Source organism: Empidonax traillii, unplaced genomic scaffold (genome assembly GCF_003031625.1).
Source record: "Empidonax traillii isolate 1590-97213 ecotype Southwest subspecies unplaced genomic scaffold, ASM303162v1 scaffold156:size1289327, whole genome shotgun sequence".
Lineage (NCBI taxonomy): Eukaryota > Metazoa > Chordata > Aves > Passeriformes > Tyrannidae > Empidonax > Empidonax traillii.
In genome coordinates this window covers 507,211-519,914 of record NW_020955349.1, presented here as the reverse complement: position 1 = coordinate 519,914, position 12,704 = coordinate 507,211, and the positions used below count along the sequence as shown (strand labels likewise).

General features: G+C 41.3%; 1 protein-coding gene across 1 annotated transcript in view; it reads right to left on the bottom strand.

Annotated features, from left to right (window-relative positions):
- The window catches only part of ATRNL1 (attractin like 1), a 522,221-nt gene extending 509,537 nt beyond the window's left edge, over nt 1-12,684 (bottom strand). Inside the window, exon 1 of the mRNA XM_027884890.1 lies at nt 11,710-12,684. The gene's annotated coding sequence lies outside the window, so the exon portion shown is untranslated. The remainder of the gene's footprint in view (nt 1-11,709) is intronic.
- Nucleotides 12,685-12,704: the final 20 nt, after the last annotated feature.

The following is a 12,704-nucleotide window of genomic DNA, read 5'->3' as shown; positions in this document are numbered from 1 at the left end:
CTAATGCCTGTGATTTTCAAAAGTATCCGGAAAGCTTTTTTTTGTTCTCTACCACTTGAAGCCCTTCATTGTCTTTGTATCCCAGGTTATTGATGGTTTCAAGTACACTTCCAAATACGGAAGGAGCACAGAAACGATTATCTTTTGCTGCTGTAGCTGAGCCCACCAGCCCTTCTGAGTGAGAAGCAGGAGACGTTGTCAGGGATGAACATTCCCCCTCTAAGATTTCTGAGCCAGTACTACAGCTGCAAGCTTTCAGCATTCTTTCAGAATCTTTTAACACGTTTTTTCTCAGACAACTAGAAGGGAGAAATGTGCTTTCCACGATTATTATTACAGAACTGTGCCTTCCTTCCATTCACTTCTTTATCTTCTGACTGCTTTAACGTGTTTGAGAACAAGCAGTGCATAGGAGTGCAACTCACACTTTAGCAGACATTCATAAATTTAGACTTGAATTACACTGCTGGTGCCATGCTGTGCAGCTGCTGGGAGGAAACTAGGCCAGGATACAACAGTTACTGACAGAAGAGATTTTCCTGTAATGGTACTGTTAGGTACAATTGATGGGTCAGCATCTCCACTTTCAGAGTATCTATGAAGAGGCACAAAACCCATCAGCCCATCTGTGTTCCGATATTGCAGAAAATGAAAACCAAACGATTTATCTCCCAGAAAACTGAGACTCATCACCTGAACGTTGGATGATACAACTCACATGTCTGCAAAATCAGAATCGTGCTCATGAGCATGTGAAAAATCCAAGTGCTATTTTCTGCAATTCCCAGGCTGTTGGACCATCTCCCTCCTCCTGCACTGGTCTAAAACCAAGGGTAACCTTGCAACAGCAACCAGCCCCAGAATTCCAGAGCGGGCCACAGGAGCCACAGGTTTGGACCTGAACTAAGAGAGATCCAAGCCAGCCTGACCTTTAAACTCTGCTTGCAGATATCATCTGTAGAGTCTAAATTGAATCTTCCTACAATCCTGTAAACTGGCAGTGAACCTAGAAGGAATTTTGGCCTTTCCCCCAGGATAATACATAAACTTGTTCCAGGCCTTCCAGGTCTCTGGTAGGGAGAAGGCAGGAGAAGGTCATTGTGGTGTCCAGGTCAAATCCCAGCAAAAACCATCCATGAGGATGATCAGGACCAAGGAACAAGTTTCCAGCCATGAATTTCTGCTCCATGTTCTGATGATTGACAGCTGCAGTTGCTGATGGAACAGCTCTCAGGTTCACCCCTCATCACTGTCACATTTCCAGAATTTCTCAAACTTTTCTTACCAAGCCTAATGCTCCAGGGCATCATAGCTCCTATGGGTCTTCTTCCTTATTTCACACAATGCAAGTGATGACAGGGCTGTGGAATAGCCGCTTTGTCAGGATAGCAAGCCAGCAAAAGCAAGGGCTGGGTCACAGAGCTCATCCCTGTTTCCTCTTCAGAGATGGGAATTGCTCCGTGTCTTCCCATCCTTGGAGCCTGACACCCCAGGAACCTGCAGCTTTGGCTTCCCCCCCCCCCCCCCCCCCCCCCCCCCCCCCCCCCCCCCCCCCCCCCCCCCCCCCCCCCCCCCCCCCCCCCCCCCCCGTCTACAGCCTCTCTAAGGCAGCCCATGCTGCAGAGCGGCGAGGAGGTGCAGAGACCCTTTAAATAACGCAGTCCTCCACTATCCTTCCTCATTGCTCAGCAAAATTTACGACCTGCTAATTACGGGCTGTTTATAAGCTTTTCCTTAGTCTGCTGAAAAACAGAGCAGTGTAAGTGGGCCATTTTTTAAGTGCTCATTAGACACGATTACAACCAAGCACCTTGGCAGGACACAAACCAGAGGCATGACTGCGGTGCGGGGTTTGTAGCCCGCTGAAGGAGGACCCTCCTCAGATGCAGAGCTGAGGGCACCTCACTCCAGCTGCTCACTCAAAGGTGTCCTCGCTGTGGCCCAGCTCACCTTCCAAAGTGGAAAGAAGGCTGTGCAGGCTCCAAAGGAACCAGGCAGGGCCAATCTTACCACAGCAGAGCAGAGAGGGAGAGAAGGCACAGCACCTTCACACCCACAGTAAAGGTGACATAAAGCTCAGCCTGAGCTTTGCCAGCCCAAGAGTTGCTCCTTCTCACAGATCTACCAGCAGCTACACCACAATGAATCCACAGGCATAAATCCATTTATGTTATGGGTGCACCTGCACTCCAAAATGAAACAGGGGCTCTTTATGCCATAAACCAGTTCCGACCAAAGAGGCAGGTAAAGGGAGAGCAAAGACACGCAGCAGTCAGGCCAGGTTAAGTAGGTCAGTGAAAAGGTAACCTGCCTCATTGCCAGGACCCTCTACTGCTGATCTGCCATCTCCTCACTCACTTATTCACAGAAAAAAATCTGTTTATGCCTTACCACTTGACTGGAGCGGAACCCTTAATTAACATTTGCAAATTATTTTTATATCCCCAGGTAAGAGGTGCTATACAAATACGTGACATCACAAAAGAACAGCCCTTAACGTCTGAACTTCTTTAGAGTGCAGAGAAAAAGGAACTGCTTAGAGAATCCTTTGCTCCTTAGCAAGTCCCTTTGAAGAAAATAATAAAAGGTAGACTTTGAAATGTCATCTGCATTTTTGACCACAGAAACATAAAAGGATATTTAACTGGAGCATTTAAAGAATGCCAGAGCCTTTCCATGTTAGCTTTACCTTTACCGAAAACAGGATGAAGGTCAGTGTTCACCGCATCAGGAGACAACTTGTTAAAGTGCAAAACCCTCCTCAGAAAGCACTGTGCTTTGAAAAGAACATCCTCAAATACATTTTAAAGTTGCCAGTTAAACAGGATTGCAGATAACAGGTTCTGGCAACCAGCAAAGCCAAAGGACAGGCTGATTTAAAGTAACTCTGAATAGCGACTTGCAGAGATCAGCCCACTGCAGGAAAGAAATTCCTGAAGGCACTGGGCTTTCTTTTTGAACTAGTTTTGAACTACCAGCTAATGGGAGAGCTTTCTTGCATTCCTCTAGGTACAAGCAAATGGAAGACAGTGACAAATGACATTCAACATCTTTTTTATTATTGTTATTAAAAAATGGCTTTAGTGAATGCCTTTGGGGTTCCACATTCTCCAGGGCAGATTTCTGCTCTACATCACAACAATGTAAATTTGGAATAATGTCAGTAAAATCAAAGGAAATATTTGGGCATTTCACAGGCAGTTCTGAGCAGACCTGGTTAAAACTGATCTAATTACAAGACGGGACAAGCAGATATTTTACCATTAGTTAAGGAGCGAGGGGAGCACAGCAGGTTGCACACTCTGAAAAGCATGTTGTTTTTGATCAAATTTGCCTTTATCACATTCAAGCTGGAGGCTTTAAGGCACATAAAACTACTCCCCAAAATATTTTAAATATTTTTTTATGTTTTACACATTTAATGCATTTACTGCACCAAGATACCAGCTTATATTTCCATTAACCATACGCATATGAATCCTAAATTATATTGTGAGCAGAATTTCAGTCTGCTGAGAAGAGCCATGATCCAGGTAACTGCTAATCTCAGCCTAAGAGATCTGTTGAGTTTAATTGCTGTTAAGAGTTCACATCCATAAACATGGATGTTTATTGCCTCTCCTCATGATTTGCTTGGCTTTCTACTTAAACTGGGAAACATATGGAGAGTTAAAACACTGTCTGCCGTGATACACACAATGTCTGGGAAGGAACACTGATGTTTCACATTAATGCTGCCTCACATTCACATGCCAGCTCCTAGTCTAAGTGAACTAAAAGCCTCAATAATTGCCTTAAAGCCCTGCTTGACATCCTTGTGACCACGATTCAACAGTCCTGATTCTACTATTTGCTTCTAAAATTAAAGCATAATAATATCTTCATTTCCTTGGTTTGCCCTTTATGATGCATACCTTAGCAGATGAAGATCTTTCAGATGTGAAAGAAAAGCATAAAAGTATTAATACTCAAAAGTGTCTTTAGATGATGCAACCTTGTGACACTGACAGTTCTGCAATTAGCAATAGCAGTTTTGACCTGGAGAATTTCTGTGAATTTGCAGTTTCTTTTCATTCTACCTTCAGCCTGCACTAGACTGCATAGACTAGTGTTAAAGTTGACCAACCAAAGCCAAAAAAAATTTAATAAGAGAGATTTTTAAAGCAAAAAAAAAAATTCTTCCTCTCCTCACATTTTTTTCCCTGCATACCCTATGCCTAGCCCATCTTGTGCTCTTTGATAAGACGCATCTTTCCTACAGAGTTAATTTTGATCACTTGGACTCAGCCAGCTATGTGGCAGCTTTCAAGGTTTGATGTATCAGGCTGTAATTTTGACAGAGCAGCCAACACACTGAGCAACTTGGCATGACAGAAACATGAACTTGAATTAAGTACTGGTGACTTATCAGGACCCCGTTTAGAACAAGCCCTGAGCTGGCAGTCAGGCCCAAAGGCCCAGCAGCTCATTGAACACACTGACCAGAATATTCAACAGCTTGTCTAAGGATCCTCCTCTCTAAACAGACATTAACCCATGCTTTGGGAAAGTTCCCTGCTAACCCCGAGACTACTGACAGATTTGTCTTCCAAAGAAAATATTTCAAAATGCACATATTTTTTTCCTTTTTCAAATAATTCTTGATACTCACTTTCTTTTAAAGGATTTTAATACTTACCAAAATAACAAGATTAGAAGTTCTCTGTATTTACCATTCAGTTCCTCAGGTCAGATGCTTATGCTGCAGTCAGCACAGTACATTTTAGAGGCAAGAACCAAGCCATACACTGGGATGCAAACAGCGATGGGGTTAAGTTCTAATTACTGCAATAAAGCAATCCCCCATAGTGAGAGAACATCCTGGGAAATGAAGTCAACATGTCAGAAAGTTTTTTATTCCTTTATGCAAATGAATTCAGGTAATTGTAGCCTAAAATTTCTTCCACTCTGGGCACACATCTGGTATTTTATCAGTTTGAAGAAACAAAGTGTTTTCTTTCCTTGGCTACAGCTCCTCACTGGTCTCTCTGAGTCAAATAAATCTCCACAAAGGAAGATGAAGTCTGTGGCTTGGGTTCTATATAATAAAAGTCACTGGGTTGACCTTACCTCCAAACACTGAAAGACATTTTTCTCACTGAAGGATCAAATATACTAACATGGAGGCTGAAGATTTCTTTTTCTTCACAGCCACCCTCTCCCCTTAAAACATCCAGGCCCTCCTGAGCAATTACTCAGCACCCCACAGAAAGGAGCCACAGGACACCCACAGGGTCTTAAGTCCTCTCAGAGCTGATGTCCTTGGGAAGTGCACAGGAGAAGGTGCATGTGTAAGTCTGGATTTCAGCTTTGCTGACTACCCACTACGTTTTACCTAAGGATTTACACATACATAAAATCTTGAGAGAAAATAAACAAATTCTGTGTCAATTGAGCTTCCCAAAACCTGCAACCGTGTTTGACTGGATACCAATGAAACCACTTTTCTGAGAGCTATTAGACTGCTGAGAAAGAACAAAGCTAAGTGCTATAAAATACCTTAAAAAGCTGAAGCACATTTTTTTCCAGCCTTGTACCACACTGGTGTTTTCAGACACAGACACCAGCCATTTTTCTTGATTTACCAAGAGCTCTCTGTTGTTTCTGCCACTCAACAATTACTTGCTCCTGGACAATTTTTTTTCCTCTCTTCCAGACCAAAGTCAGCAACATCCCTGGACTGTAACTTTGCTTTATTGCCTTGGGCCAGTTCTGAAACCAGTGGATTGCTGCAGTGAGAGACAGATGATTCTTGGGTACCAAGGAGCCGAAGAGCTTGGGAGAAGCTGTCCGACTCTGAAAAAACAAGCACACACACGTTACAACAGTGACAGGAGGTGTGTTTTTCTTATATAGGGAGAGATTAAACCCTGGAATGCCCCCCACCTCCTATTGCCAGATTCACCTCACACAACAGGCAAAAGCAGGAAGTCCATGTCAGTAACAGAAGAGATGCTGCCAGGCATTCCACCTTATTTTTTCCCCCAAACTAAACAAGCTAAGAAAATGAAAAGGGAGTGTCAGAGATACTCTCTGAACCGCATCTGGTGTGGATGCAGTCACGGAAAACTGCGGGAATGTCAAGAGCTGACTTAAGGGCTTGAAAAGCAGCCTTGGAATGTGAGAGTGAAACAGATTCAGAGCCGTCCTTTAGCAAAGGAGAGGTGCAGAGTTCAGCCAATTATTCTGATGCACAGAAAAATGGTGGGAGCTTTACTCCTCTGATCCAACAGCTGGATGCCCTTCTAAAAGATGCCCTTCTTGGAAAATCTCTCTGGTGTGGCGTGTTCAGGGTCAGATTGCAGACTCACAGGATAGGCTGTCCTGCTGAGTTTTCTGTGTGTTTCTTTGCAACTCTGAAACACGCTTTGCTTCCAGAAAAATTTCATCTCCTGACAACCTAATCATACTCCACCTTCTCTGTGGCACAACAGCTTATTTCTGGTTCACTTCTATACAATTCTGACAGACCAGCTTGGGTTTGTTAATGCAGGGGAGCAGAATGGGGATGTGTGTTCCCCATTTCCTCTGATAGAAAGGAATGGATGAATACCAGCTTGGATTGTATGACTGCGCTCTTTCCAGTAATAAAACATCTGTGGTACAGCAAAGGAAGACAGAAAAAAACTGGTGCAGGGATATGGTATACAATTCAACAAAAATTACAAGTTCCTAACTCTAGAAACAGATCACCAACACACTCAGATAGGTTTATCCACTCTGCATAGCCTTTAATAGCCCTCCCCAGAGAAATTAACTTCCTAGATAAACACATTTTTTAAAAATAACACTAATTATATTCTGACAATTTTGGTGTGTTTGAGTAGAAAATAGAACTGTTACATATTCATTAGACATGGAACAACTCTAAGTGTTGTGCCACACCATTAATATTTATTTTACTGTCTTTTTCTTCCTCTCCTGTAAAAAAGCAATACAATTTTTCAAACCATCAGTTTGCATTACTAAAACAGAAAGAAAAAAAGAACGAAAACATGATAGGTGAAAATGAAAAAAAAAAGGCCTTAATTCAGTGAGTAATAACTTACATAATTTAGTACAACAGGGCAGGAGTCCTCTCACTGAGGTCAAAAGAAATAATCACACGCTTTAAGTTAGCTCTGGACCCACACACCTCGCTGACATTTCTAACCAATTCTCACTTGGAGGGAGGATTACTGGAACCTCTGTTGCTCCCTCTACCTTTTGCTGGGGGTTATCAGAGCAACAGAATGAGACATATGGTCTTTTCCTAAGAGCCCAGTTTATTTGCACCGGGAAATAAACACACCAGTCTCTGACTGGGACAGATGAGGTGAACACACAATCCCTTCAGCCGGCGCTGCCAGGGCAGTCTCTGGCAGAGATGCAGAGCGCAGTCCTCGGAAATCATAACTAGTAAATACAGAGATTAAAACCAGTAATGCCTCTGTGTGCGCAGCAGCTGGGTGAAATGAATCACCTGGACAAGAAATCAACAGAGTCTGCCAGTGCCCTTTGTCAAACTAAGAGTATAAAGTAAGAAGACACTGTGTACAAAGCAACGCAGCAAAGCAGCAGCCGCTTGGATAATATTTTACTGCAAGAGCAATCTGCATAGCAAAGATTACTGAGAATTAATCTTGTTTTCTAAATATATTTAGTGTTTGTACACAATGTTTCATTTACACTGGGAATGGGTACTGTGTACCTGCAGAACTTGAAATAGTTTTGTCGATTCCCTAGGACAGCCAGCTGCAGGAAATGATTTACTCTGAACACACCACTCACAAAATAAGTTATGCTAAGGATTTACAGCAATTCAGTACAAGCAAAGCAAAACACTGTTTTTTGAAGGGCATCACAGAAGACTATCTTTTTAACTGCTGAAATAAAAATAAATGCCTTTTTTCACATCAGTAACAACCTCTCATGCATTTCCACATAAAAGCTTCTTAAGCTTTGAAATGGTGTATTTAAGCTAATTGTTTTATCTGCTAAAAGAAACAGAAAAGGTAGGGAAAATTGTGTTCTTTCTCTTTACCTTTTCTCCATTAGAACACTTGGTGCATTTTCCTACATAATTACCTAAAATAAGCTTATCTACTTTAAAAATGTAACGACTGAAATATGCATTTACCTCTTGCCATTCCTTTTCTATCCCCCTCTGTTTAAGCTGTAAAATCACGTTCTGAAGCCACTAAGAGTAATGTGACATCTGTGAAATGATGCATTTTGTTTCTAATGCATGCACTCAGCTGCAGATTTGACTTTGAAGTACTTAATTCTGAAATATCTAAAATAATCCCAGGTCACAGAGAAATGGCACTGAAGCATCCGGAACTCTGCTTTCGTTAGGAAAGGGTCTCGGTGAGAAATGGACCAGACACATCTCATCCTTTTCAGTTCTACTTTGTTACCAGCTTCCCTGTCCTCACAGAAGCTACACAGCATCTTTGCTCCACACCATCCCAAGGCTCACATGAACCTGCAAAGGAAAGAGGGTAAGAGAGTTTTAGGATGAACTGTCTCCAAGAGCAGATGAGGTAATGGCATGCAGAGTGGAAAGGCCAGGCACAGAGCTGTAACCAAAGATGAATGTCTCGTAAGAAGGTGGCCATTTTGTATTTATGCTACAATTTCCGTGGCCTCATTTCTTGTCCTCCTCATCCTGTTACTCCTAACTTCTGGGGCAAGCCACACAATCCCTCTTACAGTGTGAGCACAGGATTGTTTCAGCATCCACGATACACAGAGCAACGTGACATGGAAACGTCAGGGAGAGGCTGCAGCTTTGACTTAACCCACGTCTTTGAGCTGTGGGTGAGGAGGGAAGGGCAAAACCATCCCAGACACTCACACCCGTAAGAAAAACATTTAGGTATTTCTCAGGCAGCCATGCTAAGATTTCCTCTGAGCCTTGGCAATATCTCCAACACTTCCACAAAAACAGAACTGGAAAAAAATACAGTTTTCTTCTTTCGTTACAGTCCATTTTTGACTTGAGCACTGCAGCCATCCACCCCCATTTACCAACTGCTTGTTTTGCCTGTTTTAATACCTGTAGGATCTCAGCAATTGATTCCAGAGACAGCAAGAGAAGACACAGCATCTCATCACCCAGAGCAAACATCACATCCAGAGGATAAACCTGTTTGCTTGACGTGCTCTTAACTATTGGTGATTTACTTAATCAGGTCTCACAAAGAAGCAAATTAAACCCATAGCTACTAGAAACAATGACTGCTTTTTAACAGAGAAAATAACTTTGCCCAGGCTGGCTGAATCCACTCACTGTCTCTGTGACTTCCCTCTGGTTATTCTGCCAAGCAAACACCATGATCCTACTCATTAATTGTAGAGCCATTCACGCCCAGAATAGTAAATTCACCACCTATTACAATAAAAAATAAAATCCTAAGGTATCCCAAAATTTGGGGAGTTATTCAAAGTTTTATTTTCTTCTAATAAGCATATAAATCACAAACCGAAACCACAGGGCAAGATGCTAAATGCTTAGTTATTGGTGAAATATTTTACTAATGGCTCAGACTTGATGAATATTTAAAAAAAACCCTACTCATTTTGCTTAAAAAACATTTAAAAAGTTCTCAGCACGCTGGCAGCAGAAACATATTATAAATTGAAAACTACCACTTAAATAAGGAAAAAATAGAGCCAGGCAGGCAGGGACTTTGGAGGGAGAGAAATTATGAAGCCCTTGTCAACCCCACTAAAGCAGCAGCAGCATTGCTACAAAGCCAAGCTATGTCACCACCCTGCTATGGACTACAGACAGCAACTCCAAATCAAGAGAGACCATGTCTTGCCCAAAAAGCAGGACATGCTTTTGTACCAGGACTTTCCCCACAAACAACGCTCATTGAAATGTTCGATCTGTGCCACGGGTATATTGTAAATGGTAAATCACAGACACGCATATTTTCTGGCCAAATTACTGTAAAATTCCTATTAACTGCTATTTGCTTCAGCTGGGAACTTGGTACTAACTCTTCTACAGAAATATTATATACGCACTTCTCTCTCCCTAAATAGTCTTTAATGTTGCAATATCAATGACCATCAGTAATCAAGATCCAAGATCATGGGGTATTTTCTTCTAAAAAAATATGTTTTTCTGTGGATACAGCACAATTCCAAAGCCTGGTATCTCTGGGATGTGCACGTTAATAAGAACATGGAAGTTAAAACGAGTATTTCCCCAGGTTCCCATGGGAACAACACCACTTACTTCCAGATCTGGATAGTTTCAAGCTACTGGGTTAAACACTTAATAAAACATATCTAAACAAGCTATTCCTAGATTTTTCTGTGGCTTCCCAATTACCAGGCTGAATGATTCCATGATTCTCTACTTGCTACAGAAGAATAAAAGCACAGAGGGAAGTTGCATTCATAAATTGACATCTCTCCAGTCTTTAGAAACACTATGCACACACTGCATGCAGATTCCTGACTGTGTACAACTGCATTCCTTCTCTCCCTATGTTTTTCATGTATATCAGGACTTGCAGCCTAAACTAGAACTTGCTGATGTCCACAAGAGGCTTTCTTTTGACTGGCATTTTATTTCCTTTGAGTGACTAGACTGTGGAACAGATCCTGCCTTCTCAGGATCACAGATCTGTCAGCAATAATTACAACAGACTAGCTGCAAGTTAACCAAAAAGTTGATGAAAACAGAATTCTCCTTTTGAAATTAAAAATATCAGGGGCTCTTACATGGAATAGCAAGAAAGCCTTGGTAAGCATTAAACAAACAGATGAGATAAAAAATGTGTTAGACACTTATAACACTTTATACAAATGTACCCTATTAACACAGAAATTTCTCAATTGCACTGATTTTTAAGAAACAAAACCCCAGAGACATAAGAAGTAGACTAATAGAATTATATCTACTGTGCTATTTTTCAAAAATCAGAAAGATAAATAAAACTAGAACTTAATCTAGAAAACCACTGGGATAACATAAATTAAGTTCTTAGGAAAATACAGATTTGGACAATAAGAGAAGCTGTGTTTCAATAAAGTCTTTGATCATTCAAGATAAGTATACTGGAAAATAAAATTTTCGGCTTTATTTGATTTCTTTAGAAAATAATCTATTTCTTCTCTGTTTCTACCCAAAGTACCAGAAAACCTACCCCAATAAGACACAACTGAAGTCTCCCACTGTTCCCTTACTGAACACAAGCTTTTCTCCCATCTCTGAAATCAAAATTTCTTATATCAGTTACTTCATCCGCATTGTACATTATATATGCTGCTATAGTGCTCTAACATTTCAATTTGCTCGTGATATTTTCAACATTTCTTTATAAGAATACGCAAATGAAAACTGCCTGTTTACTGAACAATAAAACAAACTCTATCCTCCCTCTAAACAAAGTCTTCATTAATCTTGCATAGACTTCAGTTTCTTATTGCGCAGAAAACAAAATAAATACTACTGATGTCTGGAAAGGTATCCTGCAGAGAGAAACTTTAGGATATTTATTTCATTTCTTAGACTGAAAGTAAGAGTGGAACTTGACCCTTTCATATAATACCTTTTTTTAAGGTGCAGACACAGACATAAAATACAGCATGTGGAGATTCAGGCCAAGTTGGGAATAAAACACAGGTTCTTTTAAGCTGTAGAGGTAATTAGATACCAAGACAACTTACCATGGGAAGTAGCAAGTCTACTAGCACAGAGTCATTAAATCAAATTTTCATGTCTCTCACTAAAAGATACACTCTGGTATCAGCACAAACTCTTGACTCTACAGCATTCAGTCCCTCAGTCAACTCTCTGTACTCCAGAACCAAAGCCCAAAGGAGCAGGAGTTGCACAAATCCACAGAGACCTGGTGACCAGCAGCACAAAACCATGTCAGTCCGTTCCTCCTTGGTGACACTGCAGTGACACCTTCAAAAGCAGCGGTTTCAACCACTCCTCATGTTCCTCACTATGACAAGAGGGAGACAGACCTACTAACTCATATGGGAATAACAGGATTAGACACGTGGAAACAAACTAGGGTGCATTTTACCATTCTCAAACCGCTGTCTTTTAATAGGTTTGAAAATCCCAAGGGAAGCAGTGGTGAGAAAACCCAAGCAATTAAGTTCTGCTGACTACACAAACTATGGAACAGGCTCTCACTGCCCTGAGTGAAATAAAATGGCTACAAAAAGGATCTTTGATGGGGGGGTCCCTCTGCTACCCATACAACCAGTCAGGATCAAATCAGTCAGAGCCCAGCAGCACATCAGCCTTCTACCCAACCCACGGTAGAACCCATTAAGCAATAAACAGGTGGCAAAAAAAAGTTTTATAACCCCTGTGATGGGCACAACAGTTAACTGTACTTTAAATTATGGATGGCCACCAACTGGGACATTGGACCAGAATAAGATATGTACACCTGAAATCATGATTGTCCTCTTCAGAGCACCTGTTAGCAAACAGTTATCTTTAGAGATTGTTTATACTTAAAACTATTCATTTATGCTGATATTTCAGATTGGACTTAAAACATTAGCACCTGTACTTACTGTATTCTGGAAACATTTGACTGAAAGAACAATCTGCATTGGAAAAACTAAGGCAAAATGGATATACCCTGAAATGGATTTCAAGAAAGCAAACTGCCACACCACATTATTGTACCCTTCAA